At 43.1% G+C, this 6,343-nt stretch overlaps 1 long non-coding RNA gene across 1 annotated transcript; it reads right to left on the bottom strand.

The window, feature by feature from the left end:
- Positions 1-2,260: 2,260 nt before the first annotated feature.
- On the bottom strand, positions 2,261-6,244 carry LOC132420595 (uncharacterized). Its single transcript, XR_011246368.1, has 3 exons — positions 6,039-6,244; positions 4,074-4,341; positions 2,261-2,526 (listed from the first exon to the last, which is right to left on the bottom strand). It is a non-coding gene; the product is annotated as an uncharacterized lncRNA (long non-coding RNA).
- Positions 6,245-6,343: the final 99 nt, after the last annotated feature.

Here is a 6,343-nt window from a genome sequence, read left to right as displayed (position 1 = left end):
CAAATTTTAATTCACGCCCATGGAGGACCCATAGAAATGAGACCTAAGAAGTAGCCAAAGCAGGCAGCTTTTATACTTTTTAGACAAACAAATTTGTAAGGAATTGACAGGACAAAGACACTTAGGTTCTGGGTGCCCAATTAGTGAAGAATCAAGACAGAGTTTGGGCTTAGGGTAGTAAGCTAAAGAAGTAGTAAGATTTGTTTATATAGTCTTCTCAGCCCAAATTCCCTACCTTTGGCGATAAAGGTGTCCTATCTCCAGACACAGGGAGTGCACCTTTCACATGAGAGATTTATTTTCTGCTTTCAGGAAGACAGAAGATTCAGAGTGTCCCTTCTTCTGTTGGCCATAAATTTAATTCAAAATAAATAATATGCCATTGAGGCGCAGTTTGGTCTACCCAACAGGCCTTTTTTTTTTTGGCCTCGCCATGTGGCACGTGGGATCTTAGTTCCCCGACCAGGGATGGAACACGTGCCCCCTGCATTGGGAGCTCGGAGTTTTAAACACTGGACCACCAGGGAAGCCCCCCAACAGGCCTCTTGTCCTACTGTTCCCCAGACCTCATGTGGGCCTATTCCAGAGAATCTGCTGCCTCCAGCCGGTCAACCAGAATGTGCAGAGTGGCTCCTTCTGGGTCAGGGAAAGGGACTGCATGGGCCAGGTGGGTCACTGGGGACAAAGGAGACCAAGAAACTGAGGTAAAGGGGTTCCCAAGGAACCTCAACTGTTGGAGAATTGGATCTAGGACTCCTGTCTTTTATCTGGTGTCTGTATGTGTTTCTGTGCAAACAATGAGGATCGAACAGTACCCGGTATCAGGGAAAATTTTCAACATTTGCAATGTTTGAAGACAGGGAGGAACTACTAAAGGGAAGGCTGCCTGAAACCCTATTTGTAAACGAGCAGAATGTGAGTTATTAAAATATAAATAACAAAGAGGAGAGTAAAACTTTGTTGCTCAGTATAAAACAGCTGTAATAATTACAGTAACTAATATCTAATGACCATGTAGCATAGTGATTACAAGGCATTATTGTGTCATGTAAATCATACACCAAGATCTTTGTGATTAGCATACTAAATTCTGCTCAGTCATGTGTGCACTGGTAGCCCACTTAAAACCATTAAAGGTAATTTAGGTTGGCTTAGCCTGGCTTTTTGCTTCAGGGAATACAGAGAGTTAAACAGTAGGTGAACTTGTTTCATTTGATTCTAGGAGGACCAATATAAAGATACTTTAAAAAAAATTAAAGCCATCTTTATTTATAAAAGAATTCTGGGAAAAAGTCAAAGCATTTTGTAGATTTTAATCTAATTAATCCTCACAATAACCCCGGGAGGGAGTTCTTATACAATGGCCTTCATTGTTTAAAGCTACCAGTTGTCAGAGGCCACAAAAGAGTCACTTTGTCTGCAGTTGCTTCTCTGTCCCAGCTTAATTCATAAACGTTATAATGTTCTTTGAAATAAGTCTAGTATAAACACAAACTGACTACTAGTGTATCAATAATCTCTAATCATTATGAGACACATTGACCTCACCAATAAGAATTTCGTACAAATGACTTTACACACCAGCTTAAAGAAATAGAAATGTTTGTTAGAGGGGAATTTAAAGTCATGGATGAGCTCTCTATAAACAGAATATTTTCATTAATCCACATGTAGTTACAGGGTTCCTGCTCTGAGCACGATGTTAGGTGCCATGGACACAAACAGAGCCTAGGAGAGAAATAAAGGAATTTTAACAGTGAAGCGTATGTGGTGGTGACCTAGACGTCTAAGTGAGCCAAAACATGTTATTAATAAACCAAGGATGGAGTGTAGCAGTCCCTAGAAGGGACAGGCACAAGTGGAAGATATTTCATGACAGCATTTGTCTGTACCCTTGCTTTGCAATTTGGTCCAGACGGCATGGTCTTTAATAGTTCTCACTAGTGAAGTAGGTAAGGGGACGCTTTCACATACAGAATCTCATTGCATTCTTACAGTGTCCCTATGAAATAGGTAGGACAACTATTATTTTCCACTGTTAACACACAAGAAAATAAGCTCAGCAATAGTACACTGCTAGAGATCATAGTGAATGGATGGCAAAATTAGAAGCTGAACCAGGTTCTACAAGTTCCACCCTCACCTTCAAGCTCCCTCAGCCCAGCCACCACCTCCAGATTCCAAGACTGGCGTGCGTAGTTCTCAAATTACCGTCCCAGCTGGGACCTCGTTATTCCCTCTCATTTCAGCCAGACATGGATAGAGAAATCCATAGGAATGTTTAATTTAAGCAATAAGCAAAGACAAAAACAAAGATATGAAAACAATGAACTTGACTAAGCGTGGTGTTGTTAGGTTTTGGCTCACAGGTTGGTGACAGGGTAGATGGTCTCAAGGGCCAGAGATCTTCTCATTTATCTCCTCCCCGTCCAAGAAGGCAACTGCCTGTCCTCAGGCAATCTATTTCTGGTATTTCTTCTTCTTCCTTGGAGGAGGGGTTAAACTGAATCTCCAGCCTCTCTGTTACTAGAGTAACCCACAGAAAGAAGAAATGATTACGTTCACCGTTCACCGTAGTGGTGTATCACATCACTAACCCTTGTTCATGCCCACCCAACAGCTTTCATCCCCTCCTGAAAAAGATAAGGGAACACATTCCAAAAACATCCTATGGGAACCTCCTATCGCCACATACTCCAATGGAGAAAGGAGTTCTCATGATGGGGAATATGCAGCATTGGAACCTGTCGACTAAGTGGATGAAGCACCTTTTCCACATTTCAGTTTTAAAAAAACTTTTCACTTTTCTCCCCCTCCATTCCCAAGAGGGATTTCACCGGACAATGCAGAGGTCTCCAGGTGCTGGCAAATCTTTCATATATGAAACAGGGATCTCTCCTAACATACCGCAAGAAGTCTAGATGCTTTTTTGCAGATCATTCCATTTTTATGCAGAAAGAAACCGAGAGGGACAGTGTAGAGTGATGGTTAAGAGCTTGAGCTCTGAAACCAAACTGACCGGGAACTGAGTTCCTGCTCTGTTTGCTAGCTTCACGACTGTGGCCAAGTTACTTAATCTCCCTGAGGTTCCATGTCTCCACCTACTTAAAAAAATAGTAATAGCTGGCATTGATTGAGCACTTACTATGTGCTAGGAACTAGGTATGCTAAGTTTTACATGCTTTACATCCATTAACCCTCATCACGGCCCTGTGAAGCAGGTACCATCATCATCCCCACTTCATAGGCAAGAAAATTGAAGCACGAAGAGGTTAAATAGTTTGCCAGAAATTATAGGACCCTAAGATGTAAAGCCAGGATTCTAACACAAGCAGTCTGACTCCAAGACCCATGCTTTGAATCAATACCTTCTTCATAGTGATGTTGTAAGGATTAAATGAGCTCAGGTAAATCAGGTCCCCTGCATAGTGCCTGGCACATAAACAAGCCTTAAGTAAACGTTAGCTGTAGTATTATTTTCAGCATTGTCATTTGTTCTAAGAGATATCTAGGCCAGAAAACAGGTTTTGATATAGGGTATTTTGCATCTATTCCAGTTAACTGCCCCAAGATATGCGTCCTGCAGTTAAAATGACAGGCCTCTGCTGTTAACTAAACAATCTGTGTATTATGGGTTACCTGGTTAAGAGATAGCCTAAATCATTGACAACTTTTTCCATTTGCCCATGCAGAAATGCTCTTCATACTAAAAAGAAGTATTAAGTCTCTTATAAAAGAATGGCGTACTGAACAAGAGCTAGCAGAATTGTAGGCGGTACTCAGCTTATAAATGGGTTGTTTCAAAAGTTGGTTTGTCTACTGTTATAAACTGAATACATAGACATAAGTTTGAAAATGGTGGTTACATTCCAAGACTATTCACAGAAGTCTATTTATTTAGCCCATTTTAAAGTTCAATGATAGAAACCATGCCACTAGCTCAAGGCAGGCCTAGGAACAAGAGCCCATGTGTGATAAAAGACTAAGAAAGGTATCTTTCCTGGTACAGAGGAAAGTTGATATAGACTATATTAGTCATCTATTGTTGTGTAACGAACTACTCCAAAACTTACCATATTAAAACAATAAACATTTATCATCTCATAGTCTCTGTGGGTCATCTGAGAGTGGCTTATCTGGGTGATTCTGCTCAGGATCTCTCATGAGGTTTCAGTCAGCATCACCCAAGCTACAGTCACCTGAAGGCTTTACTGGGGCTGCAGGATCCACTTCCAATATGGCTCACTCATATGGCTGTTGGCAGGAGGCCTCAGTTCCTCATCATCTGAGCCTTTCCACAGGGCTGCTTGAGTTCCTCATGACATGATAGCTCTGGCTTCCCTAGGTACAAGTGATCCAAGAGTGAGAACAAGAAGGTAGCTGCAATGCCTTTTATGACCTAGTCTTATAAGCCACACACTGTCACTTCACCCATATTCTGTTCATAATGAGACACAAGTTATACATTAAGAGCAGCCCACACTCAGTGGGAAGGGGAATTAAGCTCTACCTATTGATGAGAAGTATGTCACAGAATTTGTGGACATACCTTAAAATACCCTATAGTTTTTGTTGTCCTCCCATTACTCTCTCTAGGTACTCAGTACACAAAAGAGTAAAAATAAACTGGGGTGCAGAGCTTCAGCCCTTCCCAACAAAGTTTACTGTAAATACCCCCCAAAATCCATGCTCTTGCCTCATCTTGCTTTAAAAACATCTATCCCCCCCAAAAAATTAAAATTAAAATAAAATAAAATAAAAAATAAAAACATCTATCCCCATTCCTTAAATGGAATCTCATTTGCAAAATGTATACTAAAGAGTGATCACATTCCTGAAATACTTGCTCTATTCATTTGTATCTCTCAGCAGCAGAATGTCAGGCAATGTAACAAACTAAAAGTAAAAACAACAAAGAAACTACTCCCAATCTGGGTGGATTAAGATATTTGGAATTAAGAAAGCAACCTTCAGGAAACTTTCTCCCTTCTGTCGATAATGACCTGGGTCCCCTGGTTATTGAGTATTCTGAGTCTAGGGAACTAGGGGATCTCTGACCCCCAGTTCCCTAGACCTGACCCCCAAGGCTGCAGCTCTGCAGGAATATTGTGGGCATTCAAAAGTGATGGACTGCCCTGGATTCCAAAAACAGTTGCTGCTCTTGCACCAGAGACATGCAAGATTCTAAAGTATCATCGGGATCTTCAGAGGAAAATGATGTTTCATATGACTTTCTATTGTATTTTTTGTAACTTGAAATTTGGTAATTCATGTAGACTGTTGTCAAAATACATTTCTAAACATTGGATAAATGGGAGTTTGCACTGTAATTCAACTCCAAGTAGAAGCTAGAGGCTTGATCTATGAGTTCTTCTAACAGTGTTGTTGTTTTAAATCTTGAGTGCCCATTTGAGAATATGATGAAAGCTAAGGGACTTACTCAAGAAAATACATATACCCACAAAATTTTAAGGCCTCCGAATCCCCTAAAACCCATCCAGGGAATCGCTGGAGAAGCGGGAGGCGGGGCTTATTGTCACTTCATTTTGTCCTTAAAATGTAGATCTAAATTAGAAGCTACTACTAAAAACTTAATTATTTTTAAATCTTGTTGTTAAACAAAACCAACGGCCAGTACAGATACCTCTACTAGATTTTCTGTGCTGGGGTTTAGTCCATACTGTAAATACCTTGGAGGCAAAAGGAACCTGGCGGTGAGCACACAGAGGACAACACACATTTGCTGAAAAAAACAGTAAATATAACGCAGGACACAGAACTGCTGACGACCACAAGCCTTGCCCTCTCCAAGCTGACCTCACTGTGCAGCAAATTCTGCCAATTTGCCAGAGAGGCAGCAATTCGAGGAGACAAAAGCGGCTCAGCAACCCACTTAAAAGCAAACGCTAAATTCGTTTTCTATCGAGCATCAGAAACCCAAATCCCAGCCCAGGATTCTCTAGGCCCTCCTTCGGTGGAGCGAACTCCCGGCAGCAACGCCCATCCCCGGGTGGGCGGGACCGCTCGAATCTACCCACTTAACCCGCGGACTCCAGCTCCATCCACTCATGCCTCTCAGCCTCGGGAAGTGGAAGGGCCGCGCGGGAGACTGGGGCTTCGCCTGTGAGTGTCCCCCGGGCAGAGGCGGGCCCGCGGGATCCGCATCCAGGAGCGGGACGAGGGGCGCCCCTGTCCCGTCCTTCGCGGGCGCCCCTGCTCAGCGCGCAGGGCCTGCGTGTCCTCGTGCCGACTCCTCCCTCGCGCGCCTCGCCCGCGGCTGCTCCGGCGCACGCGCGCGGCCTCGCGCAGGGCGGGGAGGGGCGGCGGCCGCGGGCGCCCGACC

This window comes from Delphinus delphis, chromosome 2 (assembly GCF_949987515.2).
Source record: "Delphinus delphis chromosome 2, mDelDel1.2, whole genome shotgun sequence".
In the NCBI taxonomy this organism is placed as follows: Eukaryota; Metazoa; Chordata; class Mammalia; order Artiodactyla; family Delphinidae; genus Delphinus; species Delphinus delphis.
The sequence above is the reverse complement of the archived record's forward strand: the minus strand, read 5'-3'. Positions and strand labels throughout refer to the sequence as shown.